Source organism: Pteropus vampyrus, unplaced genomic scaffold, assembly GCF_000151845.1.
Source record: "Pteropus vampyrus isolate Shadow unplaced genomic scaffold, Pvam_2.0 Scaffold384, whole genome shotgun sequence".
In the NCBI taxonomy this organism is placed as follows: Eukaryota; Metazoa; Chordata; class Mammalia; order Chiroptera; family Pteropodidae; genus Pteropus; species Pteropus vampyrus.
Window position 1 is genome coordinate 16,698 of NW_011889165.1, and position 15,324 is coordinate 32,021.

General features: G+C 35.8%; 1 protein-coding gene across 1 annotated transcript in view; it reads left to right on the forward strand.

The window, feature by feature from the left end:
* The window catches only part of LOC105305421 (A-kinase anchor protein 6-like), a gene marked incomplete at its 5' end in the record, with an annotated part of 117,780 nt that overhangs the window by 14,247 nt on the left and 88,209 nt on the right, over positions 1–15,324 (forward strand). The gene's annotated exons all lie outside the window — the stretch shown is intronic.

Sequence of the window (15,324 nt, forward strand, 5' to 3'; positions counted from 1 at the left end):
TGACTGAAAAAATGGTTGCAAGATTCACAGTGTCTGAAAAAGCTGTTGGGGAGTGTAGAGGGACCTTCCACTGAAATATCAGACTGCAGTAAATCTTCCTCATTTAGGCAATTTTTATTGGAGTAATTCTGACAGTTGTCATCCTTGAATTGCTTTGAGCATATGGCATATTTCAAAGAGCAGATTGTGAATCATAAAAAATAAAATTAATAACTAACCACAGAATCAGCAACAGTATAATGACAAGAAACAACTACCCTGTAGCTTTTTTAAATTTCTTATAGAATAAGAAGTACATTCAAGGTCAAATAAAAGTTGTCTTCTTTCTTCTTCAATTTTTATCATTTTAAGTTACTTTTCCTTAACAAATTATTTTAATTTTTACTCCCTCCATAAAGAGATATCTATTTGTACTTTTAAAGGGTCTGGTCGATTTTAATTAGTGTCCCCTGGGAATCATCTCAGTTAAGAGAAGATATAAGCTCCCCCGGGATTCAGCAATTGGTGATGTTTTACTCCCTAAAGAATTCTGTCCAACGTTAATCTAGTTTGTTTACTATTAGATGTTTCCTGTATGGATAGCTGTCCACATTAACAACAGACTATCCAATATACCTTCTGACATAACATATTGTTAGAGTAACAATCTCAACCTAATGTAACCGAAGCTCAGTGATTTCACATTTCATGTCAGGATCAAGAATTAGATATGAAAAATACTTCTAAATCTATATTAATTTGCGATACAAAATATTTGTTTTATTTCTAAAACTTAAGCATTAAAAATCAAGCCAAACAGGAAAAAAATATAAAAGTAACCTAATCATAAGCTGTTATCTCAGCTTTTATTGCATTCATGCTGCCAAATAACATTTTTTTCTTCTTAATGCATTTTGTATTTTGCACATACACCACTATTTTTTTTTCAGAACAGTGCTATTCTTTGTCAAAATCACATCCATATAATTTACATCACAATTAATAGGAAATCACTGAACAAAAAGCGCAGTCTTCTTTTTCTTGTGGTTACTTGTAAGTGCTCTGCCTGAGAATTCCCATTCTGGCATAATGAAGGCCGTTATTCTACCCACTCAATACTTCCAGGTTACAGTATTTTTTTCCAAACATTGTCATATTGGGGTTCTTCATTTGTGACTCATGCCCTGTCATCATTTTTCTGATTTTAGGTGTTCAGCATATCTAAGTTTATTAGACTGGCACTAACTTTGCATTTGGCTTATAAGTAAAATTAAAGATTAAGTTAAAAACCAAGGGTAAATTCTACAGGTTTGTAGACTTTCTCTTCATATAAGCCCCCAAATTATTCCAGAGGTTTGGAAACCTCCAAAGCAATCCTGAGGACATTGACTGAGGAGTAATTTAGAACTTGGGGTGGCTCCTGAATTAGAAAAACTGATGGAGGAGAATTAATTTCAAGTTTTTCCTAAGAATCTCTAGGGATTCTCAGGTTAGGTCAATGTTTTCAGTGTTCCATTCCCCTGTTCTAATCTGCTTTTTCAGGAATCAACTGAACTAATGCCTTGGCGGAGGTTTGGAGCCTGTTGATTATAGAGACTTCTGAAAGACTGAAGCTTTTCAATTGGTCCCCAGGCCTCCCTAGGCTTTCAGTACCATTTGGGACTACCTTAATCATCTTTGTTCTTTTATTAGCATTTCTTATCAAGAGCACCATTAATATTTGGGACAAAACAATTTTTCGTTAGTTAGTGGGGCTATCCCTTTCAATACTGCACATTTGCTGTTCACATTTCCCATCACGGTGACAATGCGACAGGACACCCAACCCATTTGACAGCATTTTCAATTTATCCCAGCCTGTCCACATCATCTTCATTTCTTCATATGCTTGTATAACATCAAGAAAAACACCTTGCACTTGTGTTCTGTACTTTGTTAAGCAAGGCACCTATGCAATTATTGAATTACAGTTGTTCAGTTTAAAATTTAAGGATGGGAATGAAGCTCATGATCCCTGGTATTAATGAAAAGAATGAGAGTGAAACCTTTAAGAGAGATCTTCGACTGAGCGTTGGTAAATCCCAAAGAACTATAGAATCATTATTCCTTTTATTATAGAATTCGAAACTTTTGTTCTGGTCTCTCTGGGGGTGGGGGGAGGGCTCTCTGCATTTCAACACTCAGCTCCTTTCCTGGCATAGATAGTCATGCCCAGACCTCAATTTATTCATTGCACAGTCCTAGGTTGTTCCCCAACATCCGTGTTTGGAAATGTTGAGTTAGAGAAAATATAGTAAGATGGTACTCAGTGAGAGCAAAGATTTTTTAGGTACTACCTAAACATTAGGTACTTACTTTCTGCCTTTACCTATTTATTTTATATTCTGATCTTTGCTAGGAAAATCATCTGGCCTTAACTCCTAGATATGGAGCTACAGATAAATACTCCAGATTCTTCTTCAGCAGACCTCCTGTGTGGAGCACCTGGGTTACCTAAAAGCAGCAAAATATCCAAGGAACTTAAAGAGGAAAGGAATTCTATTTAATTGTCAAAGGATACATTGATACAACCTGACATAATTTAGAAACTTAATATTACAAGAAGCTATACAGTAGATTTTCTGTTTAAACAATTTCTTGTTATTTTTGGGTAGTTGGAAATTTAAGATCATTTTCTTTTTAACTAATTTTAAACCTCAGGATCTTAAGAGCAACCTAATTCTTATTAAAAAGTAACTACTCCTTTAAATATAACTTCATCTTTTTGAGACAGTGAGCCATACTGCCAATGTCTTTCCTTCCCACTTCTCTCCCTTGCCCAACCTCTGAATAGGGACATTCTGTACCATTTTAAATAAACATTGGCAGTATTGTCAGCCTAGAAAACAAAAATATAGTTTTTTTCTCATTTTTTCTTCCCTAATTTGAGGATCACCTGCAGGGAGAATTTGCTCCAACGCTCTCACTTTCTTTCTCTTCATTCCTCCTACCTTCCTAAGTAGGACAATTTAATTTGTCAAAAGTAACCACTGTGATTTTGAAAGTTCAGCTCCTATTTGTACTAGAGTGACGAAGCCAGAATTCATAATCACAGGGAGCTGTCATTCTGCTGGTCTTTATGTGCATTAACTATTAATGGAGAAATATTTAAAACCCACTTGCAAAGGAAAAGCTCCATTTTGTCATTTCTACAGATCAAAGGTGGCATTATTCTTGGGCTCAGGGAAGCTCAAGACACATCTTCCCCCATCGTATAAATTTTATAGCCTGAGTGACCTGGAAGCATTTATTCCGCTGTTGCTGTTGCACTGCCCTCAGCAACAGACACAGCTGACTCTGGAGTGCTGCGTGGATGTGGCCTGGCAGGGCTCTTTACTTTGCCTCAAAGGACTACCCATTCTGTCACCTATAGGGCACAGATGACAGAGCCCCTAGCGATCCTGGGTTGGTGCGGGGTTCTAGAGTCCAAGGGTTAATTTCGAGGGCCAAATTCAGAAGTTACAGTCTGGCAATTATTGGTATAATTGAAGGAGGGCTGTTTTCAGATAACGTGAAGCTCTAAAACACCATATTTATAGATTTGTTCCTTGAGTGAATGGCTTAGCTATTCCTCACCAATAAAATATTAGATTATATGATTTCTAAGAGGTTAAACATAACCCTTCCAGCTTAAAAATAATATGAAATTAGTACCCATTTCAACGAAGACCCTATACTTTCAAGGAATTTACACTGAATATTTTATGTTTAATGTTGAGAGTTAGTTATTCATATAGTTCTGTTTTTATGGGAAAAATTTAAATATCTTCTATATTTCTCCATTAGTAAAAGTATTATACAAATATATCCTGTGTGCAAAAGGAAAAGGACTATTCATTTTACATAATACAATGCGCTGTTTAGATTAATTACATTTTTACTCTGCTATGGATTTGAGGTTGTTTATAATAATTCACAGGAAAATAATAAAAATATTTTAAAATAGAAATATAAATCAGAACTGGGGAAAATATACAAAGGTAAGAGTGTATTTCTGTGCAAAGTGTTAATATGTAGGCCATGCATTGTAAGGTCCTACACGGTTACTAAAGATGATCTCAAAATTTTATTCTGGGCTTCCTGGTAGTAAAAACAAAGAGGGAAATGTGCTCAATTGCAAAAGTTAAATTTTCCATGAGAAAAAGTCACAATTCCTTTGAAGAAATTAAGTTTATTTTGATACTTAAATATGAAAAAGTTTTCCTTTTAGGATTTTTTTACTGAGAAATATTTAACCAAAATATTTCTTGCAAGTAAATTTCTAAACGTAATACTTCTAACAAGTGAATTAATTATTTTTCTCTGACTCTGTTGCCAGGTAATGTTTAGAGACTTTTCACACAGCTCTCACCCAAAAGTGGCTCCTTTCGATGATAATTTGGCCAGGTGGGATTAATAATAGAGGTCAACAATGTTATATATTGGAAAAAAAGAGGATATTAATAAAGTGAGAAAAAAATGTAAGCATTGAAGAGAAAGAAAAACAGTTGGAATTAGTTCATACAAAGTTAACTAAACATAAAGGAGAAAAGGAGTAAAAACCATGGGTGGATGAATGAATAGGTAAGAAAATGTTAAAAACAAAACACAAACAAATAAAAATAAACTAAACGATGAAAGAATTGTTTCAGAAAAAAAAAACAGATAAGAGAAAGGGGTAAGTTTTAAAGAGGAAAATGTTACTTTGGAGAATTTGAGTGTGTATTAAAAGACAAGCATTATTGTTTTTAAAAGAAACATATGTGGAATAAAATTAGAAATTCTGGGGAATTAGAAATATTGTGTAAAAGAAGAAAAATGTGATATAGTTGACTTGTAATTTTATTACCGTTGATGCCAAAATGATGTTTTTATAGCTATGAATCAATCATAGAAAACAGATTAATCACACTATCCCTATATTTTATAAATTTATAAATTTCAACCCTCTATAATAATTCTCTTTCATTTTGTTCTGGACCATATTGATCTAAATAATTTCGTATGTGGCTTGATACCTTTATGACTAAACTTGAGCTCCTAAAAACGTAATGCTAGGCTGGTTCATAGTTCAGGTCACAGTAGCTAGGCTTAAAATAGAAAAAAATCCATTAACTTGAAATTTTTTTTTTCACATGTTGGTGTATAGAAAAGAAGTACGCATCAAAAAAAATTAAATTCTGTTAATTAGGCCTTATGTTGGAATTTCGGTACCAAAATTTCCTACCTTGATTGTTCAAAATGAAGCAAATTACTAGTTATTGAAGCAGTCAAGGTAAAAATGTACCAGATATATCAGGCACAAGAACCTAATGATAATTTTTTACCTCTTTCCCAGTAGATTAATTGTAGAGCTTAATTGTATGTTAGATTAAAACTCCATTAAGATAAGAAGAATATGCTTTAAATCATTATAATATTTCAAATAACATTATCTAGTCATTTTTAAAGTGATCAGAAATGAAAAACCTAGGCTTTCTCTACCGCTATCTAGAAATGAATTTGTTGTTCCATTTTTATTAAAGTTCAAAAAGTCCTTAGATTAACTGTCACATTAATTCGAGCTTTGATGAATCAGTGTTTGCTATGAATATTTGAATTTTTTTTTCTTTTCTTTTTTGAGAGAGGACAAAACTCATCCTGAAAATGTTTAGGAGAAGAAAAAGTAGATGCATATCATTTCTGAACACGATATGAAACATTGTTCACACTGGAGCTTATAATTCCTATTCGAATCACTTAAAAAAAAAAGAAGAAGAAGAAGAAGAAGAAGAAGGATGTTAAGAGAATAGTATGCCAAGAAATAGTTGGCTCTGTGTGCAGAGGGGCAAGGAAGGGAAGCCCCGCCAGCAGTTTTTGTCTCTGGCGGGTGAGCTACTGTCCGGAAGGTGCGTTGGCTCTCTGGGCAGCCTTTGCTGTATTGTGCTGCTCCCCCTCTCCCTGGCCTGGCCTGCTCTGGCCTAGAGTGGATCAAACAAGCCGTGGGGAAAGTTCCCCTCATTTGCATCACTTCTAGACAGCCCTGTCGTACTCTTTGCTGACAGGAAATCACTGTCTTTGTCACCTTTTCTCAGGGCCCTCCTTTTGCAGAGATGGGCCATGTGACCACGCTTAATCACAGCAACAGGGCTGGCTCGGGACTCAGTGACATGTTTTCCTCAGCACTTCAATAAGCCGGGTAGAGGAGTCAGTAGGAAAGGACTACATTAATTTTAGAGTGAAAAGATAATTAACACTTGAAGGACTAATGCTGCAACCTATGGAATTATTATTCAAATTGAAGTTAATTTATCAAAAACTTGTGAAAACTATCTCCCGTAATGCAACTGTTTAAAAAAATAAAGCTTGAATAGTAAAAGTTGGCTATGTTGGAGAGAGAGCCAGAAGAAGGTGAGGAGATAGGGGCTTTGGATGAGACAGAGGACAGGAGAAGGGAGGAGAAAGGGAGAGGGAAATCATAGCAAGCATTAACTGTGTTTGAAAAAGCAACTTAAATGGGTTAAAACTTCAACATTGGGGACTGAAAGCTGGAGCATGTAAAACGCTTACTTAGATGATATGAATAGGACACTGGCAAACAAAAGCAGCAGTGTGCTCCTAGAAAACTGTGCTTAAAGGAGTTTCCTTGGCAACAGAAATGCAGTTCCAAAAGTAGACAGAACTTTCCTCAGAAAACATACTATTAATAACAACCTTCCGGAACAACTTGGAACAATTTGACGACTTGGCAATAATAATGCCAAGTGTTCTGCAAATTAATCTAACACGTAACAGTTATGTTTCCCTTGCCCGTAATTCTGCTGGGCTCTACCTAGAACTCATTGATTTTCAGTGGCTCGAATGTGAAAAATATTTCTAAATGTTGTCATGGAAAAAGAAAACCAAAAGAATTGCTAATGGCCAGTGATTTTGTTCAGCCTTTTGGAACCTACAAGAGAACTTAGCTTAGTGAGATGAGTTTATTCCAATGAAAGCTACCACGTTTAATACCTCATTCCAACAAAGATGCTTCCACGAACAAAATCTGGTAAAGGGTTAATAGCCTGGGACTTGCTGTGGTATGAAGCACATCTTGAGGCCATTGGTTACATAAATATAACACTTCACTAAATATGTGCTGGGTGTTATTTTTAAAAGCATCATCATTTCTTGTCAGCCCAGAGAATAAACTAATCTTGGACCTATTTGGCCAATGGGAATCATTTGAATTCTCCTGAAAGGCTATACGTTTGCCAGCCAAGGAAGTGTGTTCCCCTCCTCTGACCTTTCTTGAATCCTTGGATCTAAAGGTTAAAAGTAATCAATATCTCATTGCGCTGCTTGGTTTCAGGGTAATAAGTAATAACCATCATGTTAAAATCCAAATGATTACAGATAGCACTTAAATGAGTTGACCTGTTTGGAAGCTTTTATTAATTGCAATCAGGATAATCATTAGAGTTTGCTAATAAAATTTTGGATTAAATTGCAAATATTTCAGCCTTTAACTTTTAAAAATGACTTTTCCTTAATTAGATGTGAATATGCAGCATTCTCTCCTGTGTTGAGCTGAAGGATTTGGTTTTAACCCCACATATTTATAAATTTTTGTTGTTGTTTTTTATAAAATAAATTAGAGGAACATTTAAAGTCCTTGTAAGAAAAGATGTTTTGTTCCCTGCCACCTTTGGCTCCTGAACTGCTCAACACTATATATATGTTTCAGGTCAATGAGTTAATGAAAATGTCCCTCATCTACTTTTTAGCACTTCTCATTTTTAAATTATTTATCTTTTGTGGTTATATTCATATTTGGGCTAATCTGGTTTGAAGCTAAGAAAAAATTATATGAGGTATGATTAACTTTACAGACAACCATGGTATGAACTGGGATTTATTTATTTTCTTTTTTAAAAAATTGCCAGTTTAGAGATGAAAATTCAGCATAGTCACTGACAAAGAGGTCTTAATATAAAAAGGATAAATGTTAGGGTCAGTGTCCCATGCAGTTACACAGGGAAGGCATTGGTTACTGTACTATAACCACAAGGAAGTATGTACAAAACATGTGCTATTGGATCCAAATAGTAAGTCTTTATTATCATTCTAGTTTTTATAATTTATTAGAATTTCATGCTTATATTTCTAAAGCAGGAAGGTGGTGATAGAAGGGTACTTAGATAAGATTTTGGTTATTTCTACCTGTTCAGAGTAGGCTGGTGAGCCCTTGGGGAGCGGGGGCAAAGCTCAACCATGGTGCTTTCACAGACAAACTCATTGACCTTCCTTCTTGTGTTTGTCTCATTACCATGTCTAATTTTAGAAGGAGGTAGATTTGTTGTTGTCCCAGGGACATCATTTTTGGAGTATTAAGAATTCCCCAACCCAACTATCTTTATTGCTAAATGTCAATACTGCCTTTAATTCCATCCTTAAGATGTATTCTTTGGGGTAAAAAAAGAAAAAACTCTACCAAATGCAGATATTATATAGCAGAGTAGGAGAATAATATTGAATTAAATGCCAATTTTAACATCTAGTTTAAATGGAAGGGCATGGGAAGGGAAGACGGAGTAGATAGAAGAAAACCAGAAACGAGACCAAGAACAGGTGTTATCAACTTGACCATTTAATAAAAAGGGAGATATGTGCATGTGTGAGTGTGTACATTGTGTTCACGTGTGTGTGTGTGTGTGTGTGTGTGTGTGTGTGTGTGTGTGGTATGAGACAGGAATAGGATAGAGGGAGAAAAAACTAACATTGGCCAGATCTTACTATTTGACTCTGTCAGTGCCCTATGCAGATTATCTTGTTCAATGCTCACAATGATTATGGATTATTTTCCCCCATTTCAATGGACTCTGAGCCTGAAACCAGAGAGGTTAAATGACTAACCTAAAAGACACAGAACTAGTGTCTCAGTCAGGTTAGGCTAGAATTTGCTGATATAACAATCCCCAAATCTCAAAGGTTTTTTTATGATACATACATATCCATCAGAGGTTAGCTATGCTCTGCTTGGCATCGTTCTTACTCCAGGACTCAGACTAATAGACCAGACACCTTCTTCAATAGTCCCTCCATGTGGCAAAAAGAGATTTATGGAGGATCTCACTATGGCCATTAAACTTCCTACCTGAAAGAGACACATTTCACTTCCTTTCAAAATCATTGGCCTGAACTAATCACATGGCTCCACCCTGCTCCATATTGGATGGGAAAATGCATCCCCACTATATGCCTGAAAGGCAGAAAGCTAGAAATATTTCTCAGCTGTACCAATAACTACCACAAGAAATGAGTAAATAAGTCAGGATTTGAGCCCATTCTGGTTGACTCTAATACCCGTAGTCTTTCCCTCATATGCTGCCAGCCTGCTCACTGTTGCCCCACATCCTACTTCTCTACTGCAGGCAAAACTCTTTCAAGAACATTATTTCCTCCCCCTACATGAGCTTTCTGTGCTTAGATAGGAAGAAGATCCTAAATGTTTAGATGGTACATCTGCAGTGAAAACAACAGTCTTGGATCAGCTCTTTATTGGGCCGATCATCAAGCTGTTCTCTGAAAGCCCCCAAACTTTCTTAAGCACCTCAGCAGGTGTTGCTGTGTTGAGCCTCACAAGAGCCTCCTACATTCTGTCAGATTCAGGAAACCAAGGCTGAAAATATTTATGTTTTGGGGGGCAGATGCACTAAAGGCAGCATCGCCCTAGGAGAATTCAACCTTATGGATCCTGTTACTGACAAAGGGAGATACTGAATAAGGACCCCCATGGAGAGGTGCTCTAGAGGAATATCATTTGCAGAAAAACCACTTTTCAGTTCTCCCAAGGAAGTAAATTCAGTTCTCAGAAACAAGGACATTCCCAAGCATATTCTTAATAATGTGGGCATTTGAGAAGCTTATACATTCTTAAACTTGACATTTCTGCTACACTCTATCCCTAATGAGGCTCACTGGGGTAAGCCAAGAGGGAAGCAGTGGTCTCCTGCTGAACCTTGATTCATTGACATAAGACACACACACATACACACGCGCACACACACACACACACACACATACACACACACCCCTTTTCTTTTTCTAAAGCTAGAAAAGAGTCAAGCAGCCTAATACCCTTATTGTTTTTGCGGTTGATTTTAATTTTTCTTCCAAACTTTCTCGGACTACAGAGCTCCAGTCTTTCTCCAGAAAGATATCTATACAGCCCTGAAACTCACCTACACTTAACTATTTCAGCTGTTTTCCTAAGTAGTGATTCCATATGTTCACAGACATTTGCTTAAAGAAAATTTCTGATTTATGATATTCCCCTTGCCATCTCATTTAGCCATTGAGAACTAGGAAGTCTGTGGAAGAGGTACACATACACACATAGTTATATACACACGATTATGCAAGTTTACACATATACACACATGTATATAAAGTATTAAGTTGTTTAATTTTTTAAAAAACTGTCACCAGGATTGAATGGAAATGAAAGATTTCTCGAACCAGATATATTTGTAGTCCCAAAATGTTTAAATCATGCATACATAAGTAACTATATAAACTCCCTTCTATATGCCAAGTTTCAGTCTGGAGCTCATTTCTATGTTATAAAACTCTGCATATTGGATTTTGCTCCCTTCATTACAATAGCATTATCCCTTTCAATACTCACAGGTGCCTGCTTGAGGGAGCCCTCCTTGAGAATAATTTAGCCATGAGTTCTTTGTTATTAATTAAATCTGTATTTTTAATAATGATGATAGATTTGGCCTTCATGGACCAAATTTGAGATAATAATCAAATAAAAGATTAAAATTTTGGTTAGACTCCACATTCTAGGAGGGCAGGGTTCATATCTGTATTGTTTATTGATTTATCTCCAGTGCCTAGCACAGTACCTGACACAGAATAGAAACTCAATGAATATACGTTGAGAAACATTTTTCCAATAGGCTTATTCAATAATCTATTAATTAAATTCTATTAATTAGAATTATGCAATCAATTCATTACTTTTTCCAAAAAATTCTATTTTCATGCTGTGATAATTGAGTCTAAAACTTAATGGCATCCTCTTATACTGCATATAAAACTCAAACAAAAATCTCTTTCTTGAAAAACCAAAGTACATAACGGGCAGTTCTTAATAGAGTACTCAGATATGGCCAGGTTGACATGAGGGAGAAAGAGATGGGGTATGAAAGGGAAGGTGGTGAGAGGAAAGAAAGGATAATGACATTCATGTCTGAGACGATGGTACAAAAATGCACAGCTAATCACCATTATTCTATGGCTAGTCTCAAACAGTAGTATTCACTGACGTATTCTTGACTTTGTAGACAATCCCAATATAATTATTTATACACCCGAGAATAACATGTACGGTGCAAATGTGATACCTAAAAATAGAGCGATAGATGTAGCTAAATACAAACAGTCATTAGAAATTGTAGGTGTATCAGCACAATTTATTCTTGTACCATAGTTAGCAGGAGAGTTTACTGACACATTTATTGTAGGAAATTAGGTTTGACTTCAGAGGAGCGTGTGTGTGTGAAAACGTAATCATGAAGGGGGTGAGAAAAACATTAAGAGGTTTGGACTTGGGCTGGCTGTTCAATCCAAGTCCAACACGATGAGGAGAAGGGGCAGAGAGTCTAAAAGACTGACTCATTTTTCCAAAGCTTTTCCTAAGCTAGCTAATTCAGAATATGAAAATTAAAAAATTAAATTTCATCGCTATAATGTCAAGGGAAGGATGAAATTTTGAAACCTTCTCCCACCGTTTTATTTTTAAAAGTTTTACATTCTTTATAACTTTAAAAAGTAATCCTCATGTGGTCATTTATATTTTTAACTTAGAGATTAATTGTAAGTTTTAATGATTTTAAGCACTTAAGAAAAGGTTAAAAGATGGACCATTTAAAATTAGAATTTGACAAAGATTTGTGATGAATTCACTTCTTGCCCCGATTTGTGTCCATCTCAACATCCTTTTGGGTTTATTGCCTTCCCATTGAACTTTGTCCTTCCTCAGCTTTCCTCAGCTGGGACATGCTGAGATTTGAAAATATGCGTGAAGAACTTTCCTCTTTGTATAATTTTTCTTTCCCTTGCCTCACTCTCTTCTGCCTAGTGATGTTAAAGACCTGATTCTGTAAATCACTGGTTTTCTTATAAGCCATCAACAAAAATCCTTATGTTCATTAAAACTTAAGTATAGATGGATCTTTAGAGTTGAGCTAATTGAATTCTTTTTTCTACAACATGGGAATATAGGCAAAGAACTCAGTTTTGGCTAGCATTTTAGAATCCTTGTTTTGATGATAGTTTAAGAGGCTCTGTCCGTCTAAATTTGGGTTAGAAAAAGAAATAAAGTATGGAAACACTGTCAGAAGCCTTTTCTGTTTACAAAAATTTCCAGGGATACTATGAGTAATGCCAGAAATCTCATGTGACAGCCAGCTCTTGTGAGATTTTTGAGCTCAGGAAATAGTTCCAGAAAGCTGATTGGAGCTCAAAGATTTTTTTTTTTTTAAATAACTGACGTGAATAATTGTGTCCGCTGTCCATTGTCCACATTGCTGCTTAGACCCGTGTCCTACTGGGGTGGATGTCCCCCCCAGGGCTGGGTCATATTTGGCACTCAATAAATACTCTATGAATTGAATCACCTGCTTAATGAGTGTTTTCTCAGGAACCTTCCAAAGTGAGTCTCTTAGAGCTTTTGTACAGTTATTTATTTCCATGGGAAGTGAGAATTTTACCTGGAGTTTCAGGAGTGCAGATGACCTAGAAAGAACCTTTATTTCACTTATTCTCTTTCCAGGATTGCTTTTTATCCATTCCAAATAGGAGAGAATTTGTCCTTCATTAAAGATCTTTCCAGAGGGAATTCACAACCTCCCATTAAAATGTTTAACAACTCTCCCTGCCCTGAAAGTCTTCTTATATCTAGTGTAAATCCCTTCTGTTGTTAGGTTTAACTATCTAATCGGCCAGAATCCATGCTCCGTAATTAAACCTCTTCTGTTTTCTACATGCTCACATTTCTCAAGCATTTGCAGTTTTCTTTTCAAGTTAAAAAAAAATCTTTTTAAAATACTTAATTTCGGTTTTGTCTACACTCCATCTAACCGAAACCATTTCCATCCTCTTTTGTAGGAGAAAATATGCTAATATTGAGAGAGTGCTGGTAAATTCATATATCTGAGGTGCTTTCACAAGCTCCATAGATTTCTCCATCAGGTTTTTTCAACTCTCTCTTATTAAAAGTTAATAAAATAGTTCATGGATGGTTTGGAAGAGGAATGTGATCTGTCTGAATGGATATGACTTACCATGTATACTTCGAAAAAAGGAGTTTAAAAAGAAAAAGGAAATGACATAAGAATGGACCAAAAAATCTTCTTCTTATTTAGGGACAGAGCTGCTTTTCCTCCCGGTGGATGCATAATATATTATTTATGTAAGAATGAGCATCATGTTTTTGGCTCACGTTCCATTTGGAACATATACAGTATGACAGTTTCGTTGGCTTATTGTTGTATATGTGGCTATCTATTTTTAATACATTGCTTTTGTCCTTTTTCATGCTTGCTTACATCTGTTGTTATGAAAACTGACATAAAGTTTTTAAACATAAAAGAAGTGATGGAGAAAGATGGTAAAAGACAACATTTCAAGGGAACAAGGGAACAAGGGTAGAAAGACAGGAGCAAAGTCACCCTGGATGGAAACCAAAAGCAGCTTCTGATGGATAAATGAGAGTGAGGGTCAGAACAGGTGTCTGCAATCATAGAGAAAAAATGGACATGAGGATACATAAAGCATTTCTAAGTTAGAAGGGGCAAAGTACATTTTACACGAAAATATTTAAACTTTTTAAACTCCAGTTTACAAACCTGTGAAATGGGGATAACACCCACCTTGAAAGGTTGCTGGGAGTCAACGGGTAATGTATGTAAAGGGTTCAGCCCTGTATTTGGTAAACAGTATGCGCTCAATACACATAATACAGAATCGAGAGTTGACAAACTATAGCCTGAAGGTTAAATCCAGCCCACAGCTTGTTTTTTAAATAAAGTTTTATTGGAACACAGCCAGGAGCATTCATTTATGTACTGTCTGTTGCTGTTTTTATATTGCACTAACAGAGCTAAGTAGTTTCAATAGCGGCTCTATGAATCTGCATGCCTAAACTATTTACTAGTAGGCTCTTCACAGAAAATGTTTGCCTGGTATAAATAATAACTATTATGGCAACATTTTAGGAATATACATTATTCTACAGACTTGAATGATTTTCCACTTCAATTTTTGTCTGTTGTATCACAATAATACCTGTTAACTATCATTCCTTTGCCCAAGGTTGTCTGGATTTTGAGTTTTCTTTTTTTGTAACAACCTGAAGTCTGCCTATTTTGCTTGCTTTTCAATGTAGCATAAATGGTTAATTGGTTCATTTCACCACCAGGTGGCCTCCTATACTCTATTGTGCTTGTGGGACCCAAAGCAAAGCAGAAAGTGGATCTAATACACTTCTTTCAACTTTGGCTATTATTCTGCTCTTATTAGCACTTCTCTGATGGCTTGCCTGCTCTGAAATTCCCCTATGAACCCTCCAGTTTGTGTTTGGCCCTAAAACATAAATTCACACTGACCTTTTTAGAAAATGAATTGTAAATCAGCATCAAAACAGTTAAAACAGTAAAAACAAAATAAAAATATTTAAACACACACACACACACACACACACACACACATATACACAAGTGGCTTTTTTAAAAAAGAAGCCTGGCTATCACTTAAGAGCGTTACCACGACTCAGTCCCACTCTCACATGTATACTAGCGGGATTAACTGATCTTGAAGCTTCCTCAAGAAAAGACAAAGGCCACTGTCACTCAGATCTCCATATGTTAATTTCTCTTGAAGAGCATAGATGGACTTCATCTCAGTGCCCCAGTTTCTTTATGTTATTTTATTCTCTCGATCCCCTTTTGAGTTTTCTTTGATCTTATTTTGAAGCTTCGCTAAAGACCAGTATTAGGGGAAAAAAGATTGGAAAACCATGTGATAAAGCACTAGAGAAGGAGGCCGGATTCTCCTTGGGCAATGACTCTTATCTCTCAGGTTTCATTTTCTTCATCTATAAAGCGGGGCGGGGAGCAGTGGACTGAGTGGCTCTAAGATCCATTCTAACTTCAACATTCCCTCTTTGGTGAAAAATCAAAAGATTATTCTAATTAATAAATAGATTGATTTTGCCTATAAGCAATCTGGTAAAATCAGAACTTTAGGAACTTAATTTCAAAACCTAAGGAAACGAACTCATGGGTAAATGTAATT